Source organism: Bacillus rossius, chromosome 1, assembly GCF_032445375.1.
Source record: "Bacillus rossius redtenbacheri isolate Brsri chromosome 1, Brsri_v3, whole genome shotgun sequence".
Lineage (NCBI taxonomy): Eukaryota > Metazoa > Arthropoda > Insecta > Phasmatodea > Bacillidae > Bacillus > Bacillus rossius.
The window spans coordinates 243,133,887-243,145,389 of record NC_086330.1 but is presented as its reverse complement, the minus strand read 5'-3'; positions in this window follow the sequence as shown (position 1 = coordinate 243,145,389).

Genomic DNA, 11,503 nt, shown 5'->3' with positions numbered 1-11,503 from the left:
CATCTTTAACATGCGATAATTCTAGATTGTTAAAAATTTTTTCCCAATTTTCAATCAACATCTTTAAGTTTGTTGATATTTACTATGCCTAAATAAGTCCATGTCATTATCAATAATTTATAGAAATTTACCACTTTACAAAATGCAGCATGTTCACCTTTCCTCGATTACAAAATGCACGGAAATTCGTCACTGAATGTCTTCTTGTACACAGCAAGATACCTCACTGTAGGCTTACTTAGCGCCATTTATATTAAATCCCTATTGCGGAGTAGACCTACAACTAAACAAAAATACTCATCACGCAACTGCTTCACAAAATAATATTTTTATGAATACACCGTTGAATAAATTCAAAGACTATAATGCTAACTCTACACTTCGTCTGTGAACACAGACGCGAACAAAGGCGAATTTGTTCGGGCACAAACTAACAATTCACACATAGCCGGCTTACAAACCGAAGCGAATTTGGGCACGAATGTAAACAGTGGTATCATAAACTCATTAATTCAGTCCGTCTTTATTTCAAACCACCACCACAGAAAACACAGTTTTAAATTTTGACAACACATGCCATCTTGGAAAACAAATGAAACCTTTTTCTGGTTGGCTAACCAACACCAATGACGAATGTGTACCAAAACAGCTCCCATAATTATCGTAAATAACTACGTTTCTTTCTACGCTTAACCAAGAATTTTAGCCGACCATTGTGGGCATTGAGGCTATTAAAATAACAACACGTTATGGTACGAACCGTAGTTACTAAACGCTTGTACGGAATAATGGTACAAACATATTAATACTATAAATTTACGGCATTAAAAACTTCAAGAGAAACAGAACCAAAAATATAGTTTAAAAAACTAAAGAAACATGCTTTTAAAGATTATCAAACTAAACAGTTAAAAATAATTTTAAAATTTAATTTATGACAATAGTATATAAGCAATACTAGTGTAAATGAGAAAAAAGCTTGAGGCGCTTTGTGCCATATTTTTTGTATATTAAGCGCCCTAGTATTGCTTATATACTATTGTCATAAATTAATTTTTAAAATTATTTTTAACTTTTTAGTTTGATAATCTTTAAAAGCATGTTTCTTTAGTTTTTAAACTATATTTATTTTTAACTTTTTAGTTTGATATTCTTTAAAAGCATGTTTTTTTAGTTTTTTAAACTATATTTATCGTCGCTTAAGAAACAACACCGCCTAAGTGACATTTTTAACGAAAACTAGTTTATTGTTTTTCTATGGAAACATATGTTTCACGCATCTTCTCACAACGTATTTCGCCGAAAATTTAACAGAATGCGCTGCTATGGTATTTTTTCTAACACCGCCTATCTCTTTAACAAAAACAACACCGCCTATGTCCCCCAGTTTCAGCACAGCAGTTATGGAGCGATGACAACTTATTCTGGTCGAGTTGAAAACAATTTGTTATTGTCATTGATTAAAGTAATTTTTGCAGTAACCTTTAGTTTTTATACTTAATAATAGATCAGAACTTGTGCTAGTTGTTGCGTAAGAAACAAAACTTACATTTTTATGGTACATTTAGCCCTTTAAAAAGTACAGTTGAGATAGGCGGAGTTGTATCTTAATTTATGGACTCCTCTAATGACATGGGCGGTAATTCTACACTTTCTTAGAACTGAGGTAAGTAGTTCCATTTTTTTTATTTTCGACATTCTTGAATGTTATAGCTTATTATAATAGTTATAATCTTAAAATCTAGATAATCTACAAAACTAAGAGCAGTGCTTTGCTGCAGGCTTAATGATGTCTGAACTATCAAGAATTGATGAAGAGTGAACTCAGACCTTGGGTTATTTGCTAGTGAAGAAATCCTAAAGCAAATGGGGTTCAATGATAGTTTGATAAATACAGTGGAACATGAAAGGAACAAAATACCAGATAAGGTTATTAAGTTATGTTTTTAATACTATCAATGTAATGGAGCAACTTAAGATATGCTTTGAGTTTTATTATTTAATTAATAACAAATGTAAAATATACATTAAACACCTGTTATTTATTAAAAATAGTATTTATAACTTAGGAAATGGAGTGATGTAATAGAGTTTTTTTTTAATGCAATAAGATAGATTACACGAACTCTCATTATTAATTATACTGCATGAGTGAATGCACACACAGAGATATATACATAATCTTACATATCTTCAACAATAACCGATTTAACAGAAAAAGAGTTTGTTTGCTTTACAGATTCAACCCTTCAAAACTTCGCTGACAGAAATAATGACAGTTCCATTATTGACCCTGCATCTACTACAAGCAGTACTATGGTGGTAATGGAATCTTATAATGTTGTATTGAATAATACACTTTTAGATAGCACCAGTGATGCCTTTCCATCAATTGAGATTTCGCTTTCGATTGATCAAAATAACTTTGAAAATAGTTTAGAGAATGTAGATAACGAAATTACCACATAAACACCATGCTTTATGAGAGATCATAATTATTCAGCAAGAAAAAATTTACCATTAGATGATAATCCTGAGAACAACAAAAACAATTCAAATTCATGTGCATTGAAAATATGTAAGCGAAAGCTTTCGGAGTCTTGTTCAAGTGACGATACCATCCCAGATAACCCTGATGAGTACATACCCACAAACGATGAGGTACAACAGATTGAACCTCTCAATAAAACATTTGAAGGAAGTGAAAACAGTGGGATACCATTAACTGAGCCAATTGTCAAACCAGGGAACAGTGAAAATCAAGGGAATGATACACTCCATCTAGATATGAATCCAAACCATGTGCCCAAGGGCCCTAATAAACTTAGAAATAAAAACAACAAGGATAAATGGAAAAAAAATGAAAATAAAAAGAAGAGAGAGCAAGGTGAGGAATACATTGGGTACAGAAGAGCTAGAGCAGGGAAAATAGTACAAGATGTGCAAAAAGAAGCAAAATGTATGGGTCCTCGTTGCAAGTCACGTTTATGCAAAGTCTCAAAACTTAGAGCTTGTCCTGATATAACAGAAGAAGACAGAAAAAGCCTGTTTAATAATTTTTGGAAGGCATTATCATGGGACCAAAGAAAGATCTATGTTGCAAATTAAGAGAAAAAGGACAGTTGCAGAATCATCAAGACGGACTGAAACATTAGAATATCATTTAGTAATTAAAGGAAAAAAAGTACAAGTCTGCCGTCAAACATTTCTCAGCACATTAGGCTTGAAAAAATGGAGTGTTTGATACTGGTTGTATGGAGACGAAAAAAGACCTGCAAAAGTTGAATTGACTGAAAATAAAATTGTACCTTCTTCCAAAGTAACACGCAGCAATGTCAAGGGAAAAAAAAGAAAGTAGATCATAATGAATATTTGGTAAGTTTCTTCCACAAACTTCCAAAGATTCCTTCACATTATTGTAGGTCTACTACAACACGGCTGTATGTTGAAGCATTTACATCTAAAACAGAGCTCTATGAATTTTATCGAGAAGAATGCAAAAAAGAAGATAAAGAACCATTAAGTAGATATACTTTTGATCAAGTCTTTAAGAAAGAAAACTTAGGAATATTTCAACCGAAAAAAAATCAATGCGATCTTTGTCATAGTTATGAAGTAGGCAGTAAAACAGTGAGAGAGATTGAGTACAATGCACACATCTCAGCAAAGAATAGAGCTAGAGAAGAAAAAGAAAAAGATACAAAAAAAGCTGAAAGTAACCTTGTACACGTGTTTTCTCAAGACACACAAGCCGTAAAACTCGCCCCATGTGTTAATGCATCAGCTATGTATTACAAAACTAAGTTGTGTGTTCATAACTTCACTATGTATAATCATAAAACCCATGATGCCATGACATACTGGTGGGATGAGACCGAGAGTGACCTAAGTGCATCATCATTTGCATCTTGAGTTCTGCACAACCTCCAACAAACTCTCGATGAAGATTTCAAACCAATAATTTTATGGTCAGATGGTTGCGGCTACCAAAACAGAAGTACGACTATGTCAAATGCTCTTTCACACCTAGCAAAAAAATCAAATGTGGTTATTGAGCAAAAATTTCTCGTCAAAGGGCATACAATGATGCAATGTGATAGTGTTCACTCAACAATTGACACAATATTAAATCAAAAAAGAAGCACAAAAAACCAAAAAAAACTGCCAGAGAAATTTATCTACCAAGTCAATTTGCTGAACTGACTAAACTGGCTAGAAAAAAAGCCATTTCCTTATCGATCGATCTACCTCGATCATACATTTTTTTTTAACTTTTCACAGAAAGGCACCATTGCTTATGAGTCAATTAGGCCAGGCAAAAAAACAGGAGATCCTACGGTACATGACTTAAGGGCATTAAGATACAACCCTGATGGTACAGTGGACTGGAAAATCCAATTTGATGATGAGTATACACCACTCCCAAGAAGACGTAAGGAAGTTTCAGGATTTTTTGCACCCTTGAATAAGTCACGTTTGAAGATAAAGAAATCCAAGTGGGAACACCTGCAATCATTGAAAGCCCATATTCCAGTTGATTGCCATCCATACTATGACAATATACCCTATGAAGACGAATAAATGGATTACTTTAAGGGATATGCGAGAAGTGATTATTGGATTTGATTCGTGTCGATTGGTTGACTTTTTCGAATTTTTAATGTCATTTGAAGACGAAGGTTGTATTTTGAAAAACAGCTTTTGTAACTATTTCATAGTAAATTGCAGTTTAAGTATAATATTTTGAGAAAATTTAATTAAATACTTTGTCTGTATTGAAAGATTAGTCAAAGTAAGAAGTGTAAAAGACTGACATGTAAAAGTAAAAATTGTAGTCAACTTTGTTGATTTTACTATTTAATTTTGGGGGTTATATAAAGTGAGTGTAGTTAATAGAATTTTATTTAAACATCCCTTATATCCTTTAGGTATAATCATAACACCACCTAAGTTCACTAGAAGTAAAAGGCAACACCACCTATGTCCACTAGAAATAAAAGCAACACCACCTATGTCCACTAGAAATAAAGACAATACCGCCTATGTCCACTAGAAATAAAGACAACACAGCCTATCTCCTCAAAAATGCTAAAACATGAAATAAAATTCAAATTGGTGTTATTGGACACTTTCTACTAATTACATATGTAAATATAAAACAAAAACAACATTTTGTGTTGTTATGTTTGGAATTGGCGATGTTATATAGCTCTCCTGAAAAATTTGCATTTTGTCACATAGGCGGTGTTGTTTCTTAACTCTTTGAAGGGTGCGGGTCACCTCAACTAACCACCAATATGATACTGTTTTATGGGTGGTGGTTACTGTAGCTAACCACAAAAATAAAGTCGTTATGTGGGCGGTGGTTACTTCCTCTAACCACATTATTTTCGTGTGCTCCCTTTTACGGGTCGCGGCGATTCTCTCTAACCACACGTTGTAGTTGTCCTGCGACCCAACAGATGGCAGGAACAGTACCGCGCCACATTTATATGTCCTGTTTATTACTCGAGCCACCACTTTACTCAGACTCGCCATTGTTTCTTGCGTTGCTACGTATTATAGTGCTTTTTACTAGGAATTTTACTATTATATGTGTGGTAAGTGTTTGCTTTTATATTTAATGTGTTTATATAAATGTTTTAATAGTATTTGGGCACTTACAAATGTTCGTTTCTATTCCAGACAGCGTATTTGCATGTGGTTAGTGCTGCTAACCACTGCCCTCCCAGAACTTCAGCATAAATAACAGATCTAATATGCCTCGGCAAAAAGGTTTATCGGAGGATGAAATTTACCGTTTACTGTTTGAAGAAATACCTTCAGAAGAAGATAGTGTCATAGACTCCGATGACAGTTCATCTGATCCTACTTACATAAATAAGAATTTGAACAAAGAAAAAGTTTTCAACACAGTGTCAAGCAGCAGTGAATCTGAACAAAGTGACAGTGATGTGCCAAATGTTTCTAAAGTACTCTCTCGTACAGCTTCATCCAGCTTCGCAGTTACATGGACCCAAGATACTCGTGTTCTTCCAGTGCCTCCCTTCACAAAAGAAAGTGGTGTAGCAGCAAGAATAAAGAACAAAGCAAATATCAAGCCATTGGACCTCTTTTGTGAGTATTTTGATGAAACGCTTATCAACCATATTGTATTTCAGACAAACCTTTATGCTACCCAAACAGGAAAACAATTTGTCCCTACTGATGCATGTGAAATCAGGACATTTATTGGGATAAATTTATACATGGGCATAACCAAAAAACCAAGCTATAGAGACTATTGGAGTTCTGAACCTGACCTCGGTGAGAATTACATTTCTAAACTAATGACTGTGAAAAGATTTAGCTTCCTTTTGAGCCATCTGCATCTAAATGACAACACCGTAGCTCCAGACAGAAATAGTGTAAGCTATGACAAATTATACAAGCTTCGGCCTTTGCTGGATCATCTTTCGAAAAAATTTTTTGAATGTTACCAACCTCACCAGAAACTGGCAGTTGATGAGTCGATGGTAAAGTTCAAGGGGCGGTCGTCCCTCAAGCAGTATATGCGAGATAAGCCTATAAAACGGGGCTATAAGTCATGGATGTTGTGCGATGAGTCATCCTACAATTTGAAGTTTGACATTTACACAGGAAAGACATTAGGGGCAACAGAAGTAGGGTTAGGTGCAAAAGTTGTTCAAAATTTGTTAAGTGGTCTCGAAGGTTGTCATCACATTGTTTTCATGGACAATTATTTTTCTTCTTATGATCTGTTCAGCAACCTGAAGTCAAAAAGTGAAATATATGCGTGTGGAACAATAAACCCTAGAAGAAAACACCTACCTGCACTGAAGGATGAGAAACAACTTGAAAGGGGTGAATTTGATTGTCGTGTTAGTGAAGATGGAGTGGCTGTGTACAGATGGAAGGACAACAAGGCAGTGAACTTGATTTCAACATGCCATGATCCACTGGATGTTTCTTCTGTCAACCGCAAAATGAAAGATGGAACTGTAACAACCATCAAGTGCCCTCAGGTTTTGAAAGACTACAACTCACACATGAATTTTGTCGATAACTTTGATAGACTCAAATCAGATTATGCGATCAACAGGAAAAGTAAGAAGTGGTGGATGAGGTTGTTTTTTCATTTCATCGACTGTTGTGTTACGAACGCATTTATAATGCACAAGGAACTTCCTGTAGAACAATTTACAAACAAAGATTTTCGTCGGGAGGTTTACAAAGGGTTGCTAGCTCCAAGAATAGTTGCTGTGATAGCATCCACTCCATCTGGAAGCAAAGGAATGTCTCCAGTCGCAATCAAGACACATAAACCATTTGTAGACAAGAGTATTCGCCATGAAAGCAGCGGGCACCAACCGGTTCATTCAACATCAAGGAGATGTGCAGTCTGCAGTTCTAGGAAGAAACCAGTTCGTACTGTGTGGATGTGCACTGTATGTAAAGTGCCCCTATGCCTTAGAGCAGGAAAGGAATGTTTTAGAAGTTATCACAGTAAATAGCTTAACTGTTATGGAAGGATAAAGTTACTTGGAAAAGTGTTGGTTATAAACAAAACATTACTGTACTGTTTGTTACATTTGATTGCCTAGTGGGGCTGTGGTTAGTTGTCTAACCACTTTTCATGATCATAGATTATGATTGTTTACAAGTTATTTTAAGAATGTTTCACAGTAGTATACATAAAAAGTAATAAATATTTAAATATAAGTCAGTTGAAATTAATTCGTGAATTTTTTTTTCTCTGCCCCTGTCAGGTATTTTTTTGCTCGCCATTTCCGCCCTTCACAGGTATTTTTTCGATCAAAATTTCTGCCCTTCAAAGAGTTAAGCGACGTTATGTATAATTATCATAGGGAAATGAGTTACCGACACTACCTATTACCATCTGAGATAACTATTTGGAGTTGCAACGTCACAAAGAAATGGTAATGTCTCTCCGAATCATTTACAGTTAATGTATGGATATAATCTTAGAATTTACCGGAAAAAAACCTTTTTTTTTTCTTTTTTCGGTGTGGCCGGGAGTAGAACCCACGATCGCTGAATCCGAAAGCTGACGTCACAGAAGTCCGCCTTAGACCGCTCGGCTAACGAACGTAATGAAATTGGTGGGACATTTTACAGTGATGAGCCACTCACTCTTAGTCGAAAGAGTTACAGACGGACAGACAAACATACAGGTGAAGCTAATATAAAGCATGGTATGGCTCTAGGATTTTGTCAGAACATTACGAGAGCAAGGGCTGGTGTTAGCAGAGAAGTTCTAGAGAAATATTTTGCTAACTTACAGATCTCTCTGCATGGAGTAAAACCAAACATGATCGTCAATTACGACGAAACCAATATGACAGATGAACCGCAAAGAGCAAAGGTGGTGGTTAGACGGGGGGCAAAGTACCCAGAACGTGTTATGGATCACTCCAAAGTTAGCGTTTCTGTGATGTTCTCAGGAACAGCATCAGGCATTGTATTACCACCCATGATTGTTTACAAGTCTGAGCACCTGTATGATACATGGATGGAGAACGGACCAAAGGGTACAATATACGGGTGCTCCAAAAGTGGGTGGTTTGATGGTCACCTATTTCAGAAATGGTTTTGCAATATAGCATTGCCCTATTTCCGATCTTGCGATAAAGGAGTGGAAATTCTCCAAAAGTCTTGATTGGGGACAATCTTGCTAGCCATCTGTCCATGCCAGTCATTGAAGAATGCAGGAAACATAACATTAAATTTGTTTTGCTGCCACCAAACAGCACACATATTTGTCAGCCTCTTGATGTAGCCTTTTTTCATCCTCTGAAAATTAAGTGGCGGCAAACTCTTGCAGAGTTCAAAGCAAAGTACAAGGGGACAATACCAAAAAATTTATTTCCCAGATATTTGAATGCAACACTGGAAAAACTGGAAAATACTTTGCAAATTTTATGCTTGGGGTTCAGAGCAACTGGCTTGTATCCGTTCAATCCGCAACAAGTTTTAAATAAACTTCCAGCTGAGAATGAAGTTTCCTCTGCCAACTCAACAGCAGATGGCTCTTGGTCTGAAGCATTCATTGAGGTTCTGCGAGAAACCCGATTTGGCCAGTCGTCAGCCCCTCGAGTTCGCAAGAGAAGGGTTGTTAATGTTGATCCTGGTCTAGGTGTAAATGGAAATTTAGAAGATACCAGCATTGACCAGGACCCTTCTTCAACTTCAGCTCCTTCAGCTACAGCTTCTTCAACTTTAGCTTCTTCAACTTCAGCTCCTACAACTTCAGCTCCTACAACTTCAACTCCACATGCTAAGGCTAGAACATGGTCCAAGTTTTCATCAGAATCTGTGGATTTTGAAATGACAGATGTGCATCAGAATGTAGAAAGTGAACATGAGACTGCGAACTTCTGTCTTATCGAAACCGGTGACTTTTTATTGGTGAAGTTAATTATGATAGCAGATCAAATAAGGCAGTTCAAAGGTTCTTTGTTGCTAAAGTCTTAGAAAAGAATGAATCTGCTGTTTATTGTTCTTTTCTCCGTAAAAGTGCTAAGGCCGAAAAAGTATTTCTCTTCCCATCAGTGTAAGATAACTTTAATGTGATAAAAGAAAACATTGTGAAAATATTGAGAGAACCAAGAGTAGTACGAGGACGACATATATTTACAGAGTATTTTACTGAACAAATTCAATGAACTCACCTGATTCATAACATGCATTGTTAAATTTGTTTTTTTTTTATGGGTTAACTGATCAAGTTTCTTGTGACATTTGGTTTCTATTTTATTGCATTTTAACTTAAATATAGTATTTAAATATTCCAACTGTTGCAAATAACTCCACATAAATGTTAACTTGCAATTCCTAAATGATTTAGTAAGTGTTGCAAGTTACCCCACTGATGGGGTTACTTGCAACAGCTATATTTTGTCGTTAAACGTGAAAACTATTTTGGGTAAAAAAATTTTGTGCATATCATTGTATTCTACAGGCATATATTATGTACCATGTCTATATTTATCCCATTAACATGAGTCTGGTATAGTGTAACATATTGTTGAATTCATTCTCTGTTGCAAGTATCCCCATTCTACAGTATTGAAAACACATACGGGTCATTCTCAATGGTAAATAGCTATTTTATCAAACACACTAGATAATGACAGGTTGATAATGGGATCATTAAATAGGCAAATTTTTCCATTATTACTAATACTCTAGCAAAGTATAATTACATGTAACTAACAAGAAAGTTAAACAATTTTATGTGTCATTTTTGATATACATTATACTATTCATAAATTATTTAATAAAAAAGTTTAATAATTATTCAGAACATAAAATAATGAAATCAAATTTGTACCCAATATTTAATATTAGTTACTTGTTAATATGACAATTTAAAATCTGGAGTTAGTGTGGAACCAGATTACACATGCAAATGTCTTCAAATATCCAAATACATTTCACTGTGATCAATACTTTGGAAATAGTAGTATCCCTCTAGCACAACTTTAACTTTATCAGTACAGAGTTTATGTATTATTTGTCCAGCTAGTTAGTTCATCCGGGAGAACAAGTATTAAACCTCAAGACTACTGGTATGTTCGTGATTGACCAGCCAAAACTAGTTGCTATTAACCTGACATTAAGTTTAATTCTTAGAAGTTCTTGGAAAATAAAGATTATTAATTACTTATACACTCATTTTTTACTCATTTCTAAGCAAAATATATATGTATTCAGTAAGATTTGCACTTCTAAATAATATCTTCAGTAATTAAGTCTATATACATGAAGGTAAAAACAGTTATTTGTATAATTGCCCTATAAGTTAGCCACATTTACCATAAACAAAAATCATCTGTGTGTGATGATATAAATGCAAAACTAGGTAATACAATTACTTAATTCATAATACAATTATAAACTTTCTGATGCAGTAGGTTCCATCTAGAAAAACATTACTTACATTAACTACTCATTGTTGTTTCAAAACAAAAATTATATTTTCATTAAGGCCTAGAGGGGTGTAAAGCATTGGCCTGTACTAATTCTGTTTTCGATGCATAAAACATACAATGTCATTGAACTGTCTTATCCCTAGCACTCATAAGACTACAAAATAAATAATTCTGTATATTAAATATGTAAGTTCATGAGTTATTCTGTGACAAACACATATGTTTTGTAACAGTATCTCATACCATTATCTGAAGAAAAAAAAATTGATTTTGACCATGGACTACATCAATAAAAACACTGGAACTGTGAACTGTTGTACTATGGATAAATAGTGATCATAGTAATTTGATATTTAAATTGATAGTTACAATAAATCTACCACCAAGTTCACACAGTAGTAGCTTACTTACTGCATTTATCCATGACACTATAAACGTTGCAACTAGTGCCTTGAAAGCTACACAAACAAATGTAAACATATATAAGTACCAGAATCGAGTGGAATTTTGTTGTAAACATGTTTGTAATATTACTGAATGGGTACATG